Here is a 14362-nt window from a genome sequence, read left to right on the forward strand (position 1 = left end):
CAATCCACACCCCCTCCTCTTAGTGCAGCACCCCCTTCCTACCCACAAGAAGCGCAGCATCTTCACACCTCCACTTTAAACTCCAGAAGTCTCCATCTGGAGACCCATGCCTTAAAAAAACGAGAGAGGAAGTACTTCCAACTGGGTCAAAGTTGTCATCAGGCATGTAATCGCCAAAGCAAAGCTGTGTGAGAACCAGGCCTGGGGCAGACTGGGGACACTTAGGTCCAGGAGAGCAAAAAGGAGTGCCAATTCCTAGAACAGTAAAGTCACTCATTACTTCAATTAACAAATATTAGCAAGCACCTATGATGTGCCAGGCTCTGTGATGGATGCTGGGTTCACTGGAGAATAAGACAGGAATCCCTGCCCACATGGAACTTACATTATGGAGGGGGGAGAGGGACAGACAATAAGAAAGAAAAATGAATAAAATATACAATACATTACACTAGAGTACTAAGGTGGGGAAGGGGCATATAGAATGTTCAGGGAAGAAGTTATAAATTTAAATAGGGTGGTTAGGGACAGCCTTACTAAGGTGACATTTAAATACAAACTCCTAGTTGTCAGACTTCACGTGCCTCAAAAAGGTGTCTTCTGCACTTCAATCCCACCATCACCTGACCTCAGGCCCTTGAAGGAATGGTATCCCCAGTTCCTAGCACAAATATTTGTTCATCTCTTGCGATCAAGATAAAGGGAGCTCCAAGATCCAGACCTTGCCCTTAAAGAGTTTACAACCTTCCAGATGGAAAACCAACTAAGATAGGTGTTAAGGGATTTTCCTGAAGTGTAAACAAAGTGCTTTAGCACACAGGATAACTGGTCATTCTGCTTAGGGGAAGGAATTGTGTGTTCAATAAGGTTTCTCAAAGGAGATGACTTTAGGGCTAAATCTTGAGAGACGAATAGGAATTAATGGCAGGAGAGTGGGGATGGGTGGCAAGTTATCTTTTCAGGAAAAATAAAGAAAAGGAAAGGAGTAATTTCAGCAAAGACCCAGAGGTGGGATCAGGAAGGACATTTTCTCGAGGACTGGTGTCCCTGCCTAAGGTACTCCATCCATCTCAAGATAAAACAAGTACACATTCACCCTCAGGCTCTCTGGCCAGGCTGTTGAGAAATCCTTATCACTTTCCACACCTTCATTTCCCCCCTAGCCAGCAAGAAAGGAAAAAGTTGAGTCAGGCGCACATCCCTAGAATCCAGGGTCACCCTCTCCTAACTTCAGGGCAATTCCTACTGAGCTGAAAGCCCCAGAGGTTTCATTCAACCAGGTACACCCAAGGGTGTGTGCTTACAGCGGCAACGTGGCAACTGGCCCCGTGTTGGAAGCGAAGTAAGTAAGACATCAGTGAGGTAACTGGTCCACAGTCTCCCCAGTGCCTCTGAGGTGGAGGGAAGGACCAAAACTTATGCTTCAGCTTGGAAGGGAAATGTTTAATCACTTAGTCCTCACCTGTGAGCTATTCCATGTTCCCAACATCTAAGACAGCAGAGCTGATGTGACGGGATAAGAACACAGCTGTGCAGTCAGATGGCCCAGCTCCACCCCTCATCAGTTGGGTGATTTGAGGCGAAGCACTTAAACTCTCAGAGTCTCCTTTTCATCATCGCATGCTTATAATTGTAGTGCCGAGCACACAGAGTTATCATTAGGGTTATGTGAGATAATTATGCAAAGAATTTATCGCGTGCCTGGCTCAATGGACCCTAACAGCCATTATTAGTAGCAGCCTTTAAGGGGGAAAGCTCAGAGAGCATCAACCAGATACATCAACCACATACACTCACAGGCCAACTATCCAGGAACGGGCCTCCAAACTCCATTTCACTACTCTGACCTAGAGTGAGGCACCTGAAATTGTGCTACCAGAAATGTTCATCCTCTGCCAGGAAAAGTCTCACAAGCCATGTTGGTGAGATGGTGGTCTTTTTCTACTAGGATTTCCAGCAGGTGCTTTAAAAAAAAAAACAGCAACTACGACTATAGCAGAAAACTTCATTAGGGCCTCAACTCTTTGCATAAAATATTGTTCTCTCCACAGACTAGCAGGTAAACACTTAACGTCATTAACACCTTAATATTAATGGGCTTATGAGGGGTGGGGGCCGGGAGCTGAAAGAACAGAAAAGAAGCCACTTAAAAACAGGAGGTACAAGATGTATTCTGAAAACTAATTTCTGGCACAAACGTACAAGGTCTAGGGTCAATCCAGTCGAAAGCAGTATTTTGGAATGCTAGGTCCTCTGGTCCTGAAGAAGCAGGCAGGGTACTGGGGGAATAAAAGGTTAGTTGATGAGAAACAGATCACCTGTTCAAGTCACCAAAATTCTAACCAAATGGTTTCACCACCAAAAAACCCAACCGCTTTATTTCACGTTAAGGGCTGGAGACATATCTCTTCCGCCCCTTTACGTTTACAAACCATCACAGAAGACAGAAGAGTTCTGTGCCCCTCCAGAGAGCTCTGGGGACCCCGTTCCAGGAGCAGCCCCCCTCCCCCGCACCCTGCTGGAACGGTGGCAAGATAAAGCCAGGGAAGGGGACGCCGCGTGGTCCCAGGTTCAAAAGCAGTGCGGGGCCGAGACCCCGCGCGATGGCCGGACGCTGCGAGAGGCACTGCCGAAAAGGTGACTCGACGCCCGGGAGGGCGCAGTTCCCGCTAGGAACTCGGCCTCACCCCCGCCCCCGGGGCAGGCTCTCGGGAGGGGCCCCGGCTCCGAAGGGCGGGAAAAGCCGGGCACTCGGGAGGAGGCAGAGCCCCGAGGGGCACAGACTGCAGCGGCAGCCGATGGGCCGGAGAAGGGGCCAGGGGTGCCCGGGAGAAAGCAAAGTGGCGGGGAGGGACCGCCCTAGCAGACGGGAGTCAAAGCGTGGGGGGGTGCGGTCCACGAAGGTGGACGGGGAGAGGGGACAGGGGGTCAGCTGGGGAGAAAGCAAGACTGGGAGAGCGGAAGGGCGGGGAGGGAAGGGCGCAGATTCCCGAGATGGGGGTGGGGGCGCTTAGGCAGCGAAAAGGGACTAGGGGCACAGGAGGCGTCGGGACGGAGGGCGGAGGGGCGGTCGCGGACCACGGACCTACCTGTTACCTGCAACAGGAGCCACGAGAGGGCGAGACGTCCCAGTGCCGGATTCAGGGGAGGGTCTCGGGCTCCGGGAAGATCGCAACCCTGCTCCGGCCGCCGGCTCTTCTCACCCTCCTGGGAGGCGGAAAAAGCTGCAACTTTCCCTGGAGCGGGGAGGAGCTGGACTCTTAAAGGGGCCGCTTGGCGCTCCGGGCTCCTCGGTAGGGGGCCGCCCCACCCCAAGGGGGACTCTGGGAGCCAGAGCCTTAAGGCACTGGGGGAATGCCGTCCCAGTTTAGCAAAGGGAGCTTGAGGACTGAGGATGGGAGTCTCTCTCAGATGATACATCATCTTTCTTTTCCGCTCCGCTGAGCCAAAAGTTGTCAAATTGTGGACTTCTAAGATGAAGACTCTAGACCGTATAACTTGGGAAGATAAAATATGATACCATTCTGATCCTTTGACTTTCAGCCTTTTATGGCAAATAAAAGTCTCTGTCTAAAATAGAAACGTTTTGGGCAAAGGACATAGACTAAATTCACACACCAACACAACTGGTTAAAACAGTCAACTCACTAGTAATCAAAGAAGAGCAAAGTAGAATAATGAAATTCTTCGGCAAAGGTTTTTGTTTGTTTTTATAACACTTAATGATAAAGTAGCCACCAAACAAGCTTTCTCATAATTGGTAGTAGGAGTGTATGTTGGTTAAAAACCCTTTTAGAAAGTATGTGAGCAATCTGTATCAATAGACTATTAAATGTTTATATCTACCCAGTAATTATAGATTCCTCTCCCTCCCTCTATCTCCCTCCATTCTTAGCATCAGCCATTAACCACACTCAAGTTCCTCTGATCTGTCACCAGCAATTAAATATGCTCAAGTCTCTGCCATCTTTAAAAAAAATATCCTCCCTACACACTAGGTACCTCTCCAGCTCCTCTTTATGGGCAAATTTACTGAAAATGTACTTTACAGGTACATTTGCAATCTGCATTCCCTTACTTCTTACTCAGCAATTTGGCTTCCTTCCACCAACACTCCACTGAAACTGTGCTCAACAAGATACCCAACCAATGATCCCTGTTTCAATAAATCTGTATAAATAGATAGATAGATAGTAGATAGACAGATAAAGGCATTTTCACTCCTTATTTTGCTTGACCTCTCCCCTACATTTTACACTGTTAACCATTTCCTCCCCCTTGAAAGTTTTCCTGAGGCATCTATGAGGCCATACTCTTTTGTTTTTCCTCCTACCCCTTTGCCCTCTCTTCAGTCTCCTTTGTAGATTCCACTTCTGCTATCTAACCTCTGAAAGCCAGACATTCTCAGGACTAGGCTACATATACTCTGCCCCCCCTAAATGATCTTTCATGCATTTGGTATTAATTACCATCTATATGGCCATGACTGTAATTTTATAGCTCTATCTAGACCTCTTCACTGAGCTCTGCTTTCTTGACATCTCCATGTGACTTCTTGCAGGCACCTCAATCTCAGCACTTCCAAAGATGAACCCACCATCTTTTCTCCTAAATTTGCTCCTCCTCCAGTGTTTCTTGTCTTAGTAAATGACAACATCCCACCCAAGGCAGAAACTTGGCACCTAGCATAGTAGCTGGCACATAGTAAGCCCTCCCTAATAGTTGTATAATGAATGAATGTTTCCTAAGGAAACAGAGATGTACCCAAACTTTTTGTACAATGATGTTAACCCCGGTATTACTTAGAATAATAAAATACTAGGAAAAAACACAATGCTTCAATGGTTAATTAAATTACAGTATAGTCATATAATGGAATATTATACAGACAATAAAAATGATGTTTGCACATAGTTCATAATGACAGGAAAATGCTTATGCTCTAATATTGTTTGAAAGTAAGATACAACATTAATACATGATCACAACAATTAGTGAAAATGAGTAGATATGCATGGAAAAAGACTAAAAAGAAATATGCAAAATATTAATAGTGGCTATCTCTAGGTGGCGGAACTAAACAAATTTTTTGTTTTCCTCCTCTGTTTTTGTATTTTTCAACTTTCTTATTAGCAAATATGGTTTTGATGATATAATTTTTTTTGAAAAATCTTAAAAGAAAAAGAAAAAATCATTTTAATTCTAGCAGACAAAACAGTAAAATTCAGCTCCCAGGCTCTACCCAGAGTTTCCTTCCATACTTTCGCCCTTCAACACCCCGCCCACAGCCTGAAGTGTGAAGAAGTCACTTCAAAATGGAAGTCCTTTTGTTCTGTCCAGCTTTGCCAACTCAGCCCTCAGGGCCCACTCTGCTCAGGCCTGGGCTTTGAATGTGTTCCCCTCCCTAACCTGGCCTGTGGGAACTCAGACCAAGCACTTCCCCACTCCTTCTTTACAGGTGATCCTTGGCAGAACTGGAAACACCCTGAGCCAGAAGGGACTTCAGAAAATTTTTAGTCCAATCCCCTTATTCCTCAGCAAAATTTCCAGATATTATTTAATGTTTTTACTTCCTTCTATACGTACAGTTTCTCACTCTCCAAGGTCTACCTCATTGAAGAGAAAGTGGGATCTGACTCATTTACTCTAAGACAGTCTCACTGAACTAGCTACAGACACACAGAGATAAACATAAATGATGAAGCAAAACTAAGTTAGTGCCTGTTTACACAGATTCTGTGTTCTGCAAACTGCTGCCCATTTCTGTTTGATTCTCCTTGTTTGCCACAAGGATGCTGTGCTCTAATTCTTCTGCCAAATATTGTGAGGGGTCCAATGCAAGCAAACCCAGACAGTAACCAGCTGCAACAATGGAAACAGGAATTTATGATTATCCTATGGAGAATACATAAACTCCTGTCCCATACTGAATGATCGGATTTAATGAGTTGTTTGATTTTTACCATGTTAGTTCTGGCTAGTGCAAACTAATAAGATGGAGATTTTCCCCAGCCCTAAGTAACAGGATGCCTCAGTATTGCACAATCATTCTCTTTTAAAAGTATTAAATATTTCAAAAATACATAACTGTATAAAAATAATATAACAAGAATATGCCCACTACTGAGCTTAAGAAATAAGGCATTGTCAGTGCAATAGAAGCCTTCTGTAACACCTCAATCCTGAGGTTTTCACTGTCCCAGATTTGATCTTGATCATTTCCATGTATATATTTCTACATTTACTACATATATGTCTATCCCTAAACAATATAGAGTACTGTACATAAGTAGTATCACTCTGTATGTACCTTCTGCAATTTGCTATCCTCACTCAACATTATGCTTAGGAAATGTATCCCTGTAGCTTTAATTCATTCATTTTCACTGCTAGAGAGCATTCCAGGCATAAAAGTATTATAACTTACATATCTGTTCTCCTGTCGATCCGGTACATCTCAGTTGCCAAAGTCTTAATTCTGGTTTCCAGGACACTCCATTTCTGGTTGGATAAGCTTACTTTTGTTAATAAAAAAAAAAAAAAACAAGGAAAAAACAGGCTTCCTGACAAAGCAAATGTAGTGCACTAGTGGTCTACAGTAAGCATAGCATGTAAAAAGTAGATTCAGTCTCTTATTCAGGCAAGATCAGGGTTTATCCACCTCTACACTATTGACCTTTTGGACCAGTTAACGCTTTGCTTTGCTGTTGGCCGGGAAGGAGGGGTGTGGGACGGGAAGTGGGGAGGGAAGGGCTGTCCTGTGCACCGTAGGATGTTTAGCGGCATCTCTGGCCTCTACTCACTAGATGTCAGTAGTGATGACCAAAAATGTCTCCAGATATTGCCAAATGTCCTCAGTTGAGAACCACCGGTCAAGATGTACTAAGCCCTCATTGCATGTGAAGCACTTTAGCAGATGCTATGGGAAGAAAGAAGATGAGTAAATATTGAGAGCACACCCTTTTATTCAAAAATATGTATTGAGCATCTACTACATGCAAAGTATACCATACTAGGCACTGATATTTTGGTGACCCTTTCCTCAAGGAGTTCACAGTTTATCACATGGACTGAGGGGAGGCAGACAAACCATAAACATAATATTATAATATGATGTGGAAAGTGCAGAGCTGGGGAGATATGCAGGATATGTGGGAGCACCAAGGAAGGCCACTTGAACCAGCCTGGTGGGCAGTGAGCAGTGAAGAGTTTCTGCGAAAAGTAATAGCTTCTCTGAAACTTAAAAAATGAGTAAGAATTACCTAGACCAGAAAGGGTATTTCAGGCAAAAGAATAGCATAGGCAAAAGCACAAATGTGGGAAACATGAGGTCTATGCAAAGGAAGTACAGGGAAGTTGGTGTTGCTGGAGCATAAAGTGTAAGGAAAAAGTGATCAGAGATGAAGCTAGAAAGATGGTGTATTAATTTGCTAAGGCTGTGGTAACAAGGTACCACAAAGTGAGTGGCTTTAAACAACAGAAACTTATTGTCTCAGTTCTGGAGGCTTGAAGTCCAAGATCAAGGTGTCTTCATAGTTAGTTCTTTCTTAGAGCCATGAGGGAAAAAAAACATCTGTTCCTCTTTCCTAGCTACTGGTGGTCTGTTGGCAGTCTTTGGCATTTTTTGGCTTACAGAAGCATCACCCTGATCTCTGCCTTCATCTTCACATGGCATTCTCCTAGTATATGTGTCCCTGTGTTCAAAATTCCCCTTTTTATAAATGCATCAATCATATTGCATTAGGGCCCATCATAGTGACCTCATCTTAACTAATTACATCTGCAATGACCCAATTTCCAAATTAGGACATATTCTGAGGTACTGGGGGTTTAGGACTTCAACAAATGAATTTTGGGAAGGATGTAATTCAACCCATAACAGATGGGTAGGGATTAGAACTTCAGAGGTCTTGTAAGTCATGTTAAAGAATCTGGACTTTATTCAGTAGATAATTACAGCCATTCAAGGAGCCCTGCAGTTCTCCATTTGTGGTGACATCACTCAAATTATTCTTCATTCTTTTTATGGCTGAATAGTATTCCACTATATGCATAGGCCACATTTTGCTTCTCCATTCATCAACTGATAGATATTTGAGTTGTTTCCACACTTTGGCTATTATGAATAATGCTGATATAAACATTTATGTGTGAATTTTTTAAACATATGTCTTCAAATCTCTTGTGTATACACTTAGGAGTGGAATTGCTGGGTCATATGATAACTCTATGTTTAATCTTTTGAAGAATAGCCAGACTGCTTTCCAAAGTGGCTGCACCATTTTACATCCTCACCAGCAAGGTATGAGGGTTCCAATTTAACACATCCTCCACAACACTGGTTATTGTTGTATTTTTTTTAATTAGACATCCAGTGGGCGTGAAGTGGTATCTCACTGTAGTTTTGATTTGCATTTCCCTAATAACTAATTATGTTGACAATCTTTTTGTGAACTAAATAGCCACTAGTATATCTTCTTCGAAGAAATGCCTATTCAAATCCTTTGTCCATTTCTAAGTTGGGTTATTTGTCATTTATTACTGAGTTGTAAGGGTTCTTTATATATACTACTCATACTCTTGAAAAGAGGGGATGGATTAGGGGAAGGGAAAAGGGAGAAGGGTATCCTTAGCAGGAGTGGCATGGAGTTGTATGCAGATGTTAATAGCAGGTTTTGCTGTTTCATTCAAGAGGAGAGTCCAGGTCAGGGAAAATGTACTGAAATGTATTGAAGATGGGTCCTTTGCAGTCATGGCCAAAACTAAATAAGTGCAGGACTGGTTTGTTCTTTGGAGGCTGATGACTTTTAAGACCTATTCAAAGATTTGAATCTGAATGGTCATTCATTCTAATAAAAGTATCTCTGAAGGAAGGAAAACCATTACTTACCAGGATATGAAAGCAAAAGATAGGGGCGCCTTGTTACAAAAGTTAATGGCCGTATCTGTTTTATTTTCTTTTGCCACTGTTGCCCATTTCTTCTTTTTAAAGTCTCCTCTCCTATGGCTTTTGGAACACTGCAGTCTCCTGGTTCTCCTATCTTTCATTATCTTTCTTATTCTTCTCAGACCCCACATTCTCTGCCCATACCTTAACATTGAAAGTTTAAGTGTCACATTAATTTATTCAGGAGAAGTCTGAGGGCACTAACATTTACTAGTGCCTGTTAAATGAACTGTTTTTAAGAGCTGGGAATGCAGCAGTAAACAAAAAAAGATCTTGCACACATGGAGCTAACGTTCTAAGTCAAAGAAAAATAAACAGCACTAATAGCAAACACACATAGCACTTGCTATTACTCTAAAATATGAATCTAAGACTCTCACACACACATTCAGTCCTCACAAAAATCCCATAATGTAGATACCATTATTATTCCCATTTTACAAATAAAGGAACTGAGGCACACAGAGAAGTCAAATGGTGAGATCTGAAGCCAGAATGGTTCCAGAGTCCATGTTCTTAACTAGTACTTTATATTGCTTCTCAGTAATAAATAACACATTAAATAAGACTTACTAAGAGGTAGCTAAACTGGTATTTCAATTATCATTACTCACCAGTCATTTCCATTCCATATAGGAGAATTCTAGAGATTAACTAGAGGAAAAGAAAGAGAATTTTTTGAGGGGAATTCATAGGAACAGAAAGCACTGCATTTCCCCTGCTCAAGCCAAGCAAACTGGTCCCAGTTAAACCTTTCAAGAGGGGAAACTGGCATCTTACTCCCAGGCTGAAGTCTTCTGCACAACAGAAATTTTTAGGCCTGCCTGTGTTGCCACTGAAGCAGGAAGAGTTCATGGGAGAACTTCACATGTGTCCTGTGGTGTCAAAGAAGATAGAAACTTGTGCTTGACTTTTACCTGAAGAAATCTGAAGGCAGGAGGCTGGTTGAAGTTGTTCACAGCAGCAGGGCAAAGAAAGAGGTCTAGGCTTCCAAGGGACCATGTTTTCAGTGGGCCAGGGAGTTTTCTTAGAGTGTATCTGGCAACTCCAGCAGCAAGAATGAGGATTCCATGAGAAGAAAGTTGTGTAGGCAAGAGCCAAGGAGGGAGACAGGCAGGGCAGTCAGGGCACACATTGTCCCCATCAGGAATGGTGCAGAGATGAGGTCCGCTAGGCGGATGGGGAGTGAAGGAGTCTCTGAAGAAATTACAAAAGCACATTACAAAAAAGGCAGTATTGAGGCATTACAAAGGACACTGATAGCCAGATTACACCAGCCACAGTCAATTAAGTTTGGGCTGTCCCTTTAAGACTCCCTCTTTCTACCTACCCTCCCCCACACACACTGGAGGAAGCCCAAGCAGCAGAGCAAGTAGGGGAGGAAGTGGAGCAAGGAGAGTGAAAGAACAGACCAAGTCACCTTTCTTCACTGGAGATCTGTGTGATCTCTAGTCCCGAGGCACTGGAGGTTGGAGGCTACAGAAGCTTTAAACTGAATGTGAGATAGAAATTTTGGTTTTGAGTGGTTGAACTTTTTAATGCCTGTTAGTCAAACTATTGTAAATATCTGAGAGTAACCAAAAGGCTAATGGGTTATATACCTAACCTAATATGGGATAGTAATGTGTTACTAAATAAAAACAGGGTAAAGGAATAGAGTGATGGGGTGATATTTTGCATACATTTGTCAAGGAAAGCCTCTCAGAGGATGTGACACAAATGAAGTGAAGAACCAGGCCATAGGAATAAGCTGAGCCCTCATCTCTTTACAGTATACACATTCTCCTTGGACAATCTCATTCATTTCCATAGCTTCAGTTTCCCCTGATGACTCTCAATCTTGTATCTCTACCCTAAATTTTCTCCTGATCGTCAAACTCATATATTTAATGCTGACCAGATATCCCCACCTCAATGATCACATTCAAATTCAACTTTTCCAAACTTAAACTTCATCTTCCTTCCAAACCTCTTCCATACTAGTGAATAACATGACAAGTACCACAAGCCAGAAACTGTCCTCATTCCTAACTAGTCCCCAAATCCTACTGCTCTCATCACCTAAATAGATCTTGAATTCCTTCCCACTGCCACTACTCTAACTCAAGTTAAAATCATCTCTCCCCGGACTACAATAATAGCCTCCTGACTGGTCACCATAGATCTTGAATTCCTTCCCACTGCCACTACTCTAACTCAAGTTAAAATCATCTCTCCCCGGACTACAATAATAGCCTCCTGACCGGTCGCCTTACTTCCAATCTGTTTTCCACACTGCAGCTAATCTTCCCTAAATCTAAGCAGCATGATGGAGAAACTCAATGGCTCTTGATAGTTCTCAGAATTGAGTCTTTCATGTGACTTAGAGGGACTTTCATGATCTGCCTATCTGTCTGACAAGCCCTCTCTTCCACCACTCCTTGTTCTTGAGCACTCCTCTCCCAGCCAACCTAAATGATTTGCATTTCCCTCCAAACCCCCAATTCTCTTATGTCTCTTCTATCCTCCCTTTATCTTTGCCAGGCTGTCTTACTCATTCTTCAGCTCAAATGTGATGTCTTCTGGAAAGCCTTCCCTGCAGCCAACTATGATGGGTGCCCATTCTCTGGCTCTCATTGTCCCATAGCAACTTCCATTTTTTCCCAACAAAGCACTCACTCCATGGCTTTCTCATTTTTCAAGTGGTGGCCTCTCCCATTAAAATGTGAGCTCCTCCAGAACAGGACCTATGTTTTATTTATTTCTGTATCCATAAGGCCTGATGAATAAAATGGTTCTTTTTCAAAATCCAGACTGTTCCTTGTTCCTCTGCCTGAAGTCACTCATCATTTGCCTTTTAAATTTCCAATCATTCCTAAAGATTTCATTAGCCTATACTACAGGATGTTTGTGTGCCAAAGAGCTAGCAGATTCGTTTCTCCTAAGGCTCATTCTCAACTGGAAACAAAGTTGCCCCCTCCCCAGGGGACACTTGGCAATGTCTGGAGATACTTTTGGTCATCACAACTCAGGGGAGGGATGGGGTGCTACTGGCATTCTAGTGGGTAGAGGCCAGGGATGCTGCTAAACATCCTGTAGTGCACAGTACAGCACCCCACACGCAACAGAGAAGTATCCAGATGAAAATGTCAGTATTGTGGAGGCTAAGAATCCCTGCCCGAGGACAAGCAAAGCCCAAAGTCCAGCTATGGTGGACTTTCTAGCCTTATGTCTCTTAACCTGAATTACAGAGCTGCCTGTGAAATTCAGCCCTGTCTTCTGGAGTCTAAGATAATAATGAGGAGGAAAAGGAATCATAAAAATAAAGTTCTTGTGGTCTAGGGTTTTGCTGGATGAGCAAAGCCACATCTGAACGTACGCTAAAACCCATATTTGGGAATATACTTACAGAGAGATGAGCCATCCTACATACAGCCCAAAGGGCTTTAACTAATTCAGAGAACTCTTTAGAGCCATGATTTTTGACCCAGGCTAAGTGCACTAGACCAGCTCCTGTACAAGTGGAAAAAGAAAGACCAATGAACATTTGTTGAGCTATTTCCATATGCCGAATACTGTATAAAGTGCTTTACATGCATTATCTCTTTTAATCTTCACAATAGCAGTATAAATTAGGCACCGTTACTATCTCCACTTTACAGATGAGGAAACTGTGTCTCCGAGAATTAGGTCACACATTAATGCCAAATGAAGAAATAAGTACTTATATCCAATGCCTTTCTGTTACACCATGCTAGGATGCTTCAGTTCTCAACGCACATAAAAATCAAGTTCTCAAGGCAGAAGATATCTTCTCATTCTTTCAACATCTAGTTTGTTTCAGTCAAACTTAAAAAGGAAAAAGTAGATCCACTCCAAGTCTAGTTAACTCTTTGATTCTTCACACTTGAGTAGGACCATCTTTCTTTGGTATATGTCTGTTAGGGGCACTGTAGTCCAACAGGATCATGCTTGAGCTGGGAATCAAAAGATATAAACCCATTCAATTAATGAGGTGTACTTGAAAAAATGGCTGTGCATTTATTTACCTCACTGTTCCTTGGTTTCTCATTTGCAAAATGATAAAGTTTGATTATGATAACTATAGGCTATGACAGATGTGTTGTATCCCACATACAGGCCTTTCTCAGACCCAGACCCACTCCCTAGCCAAAGGTCCCCAGGATTCAGTCTGCTCTTCCCTCTTTACAAAAGTGCTGCTGCCCTTTCTATCCCCTTGGGGTTCTCATCAATATTACCCTCCCCTCATTCGTAAAGTGGGAAGTAATCTTAGTACTCTAGATGACAATCACAGGAGTACTTTCTATGGAACCTGTTATATCATTGCTAAATTAGTCATTCCCTTACAGGAAGTGACTTGCATGGACCAGAATCAGAGGAAAGCGTGCATCATGCAACTTTTCTGTTGTTTAAAAACACCACTGAAGACTGCTCTAGCGTCCTATATAAAGCTCCATAAGGATGGTGGTCACTGTAATAGGATGGTGCCTGCCTTATAATGCCTCAATTACTCAAGCATCAACATGCCCTGATGCAAAGGACAGTTTTTGCTGATGCGGTAGCATATAGTCTGACCATTTCACACCATAACCTGCATTACTAGCCACTCCCCCACTCTGCTTAATAATACCTCCTCTAATATCACAAGTTTCATCTTCAAGGATTTTGAGGTCACATCTCCACCTGCCTTGCTGTTGCCATTCCTTTTAGATAATGCAATTCAAAATTTCTGTCTTCAGACTTACAAGGAGCGACTGTCTGCACATCTCTTCACCTGGGTTTAATCCCTGCTTCTTTCTCCTAAAATTCTCCTTGTGGTTCTCTTTACACTCCTGCTTGATAATCTTGAGGCTGTTTTTAATGTGTAGCCAAGGGTATATGGGAACAAAGCCTGACAAAAATAAACTGCAATTAGAAGTGCAGGTAGTCGCTAGGGAGCTTCCGCAAGTTTGTTGAGTCCTGGCACTCATTTTGAGTAAACAAACAAGTTTACTGAGAGTCCACCCTTCCCAGATACCTTTCTATTTGAAGCTCAGTAAACTTAACAATGATCTCACCTCAGCATGAACTGAAAAGATACAACAAGATTTCTGAATAAAAGATACTTGACTAGTGGAGTTAAAGTGAAAAGTGGTCTTCTTTTTAAAATAAGATTGTTTCCCTCTGTGCTATGGGTCCTATGGTTGGCCTGTGTCACATTTTTCACATCTTTCTTTTGCTCGTCAAAGAAAACCTGATTTTTCATATGCTATCTCTTTATTTAGGTCTTAAAAAAATCACAACAGGATCATTTTAGAGTGAAACTAGGGCCTTAAAGAATAATAGAACAAGAAAGAAAGAAAAGGCAAGGGACGATGTCAAAATTCCATCCTTCCGTTGCCACTGCTGACCATCCAGAGGAGGAAACTGGTAGAA

The 14362-nt window shown here is 42.7% G+C and overlaps 1 protein-coding gene across 21 annotated transcripts in view; it reads right to left on the bottom strand.

Moving 5' to 3' along the window:
- SYTL4 (synaptotagmin like 4) overlaps positions 1 to 14362 on the bottom strand; it is a 90718-nt gene that overhangs the window by 45868 nt on the left and 30488 nt on the right. For 7 of the 21 annotated variants that reach the window (XM_032475249.1, XM_032475234.1, XM_032475240.1 and 4 more), the window contains 5 exons: positions 13693 to 13838; positions 9865 to 12903; positions 9562 to 9601; positions 3090 to 9091; positions 2203 to 2279 (listed from right to left, as the gene is read on the bottom strand). The gene's annotated coding sequence lies outside the window, so the exon portion shown is untranslated. The remainder of the gene's footprint in view (positions 1 to 2202; positions 2280 to 3089; positions 9092 to 9561; positions 9602 to 9864; positions 12904 to 13692; positions 13839 to 14362) is intronic. The other 14 variants (XM_032475246.1, XM_032475248.1, XM_032475242.1 and 11 more) reach the window with 13 other exon arrangements.

The sequence above is a fragment of the Camelus ferus genome, chromosome X (assembly GCF_009834535.1).
Source record: "Camelus ferus isolate YT-003-E chromosome X, BCGSAC_Cfer_1.0, whole genome shotgun sequence".
Lineage (NCBI taxonomy): Eukaryota > Metazoa > Chordata > Mammalia > Artiodactyla > Camelidae > Camelus > Camelus ferus.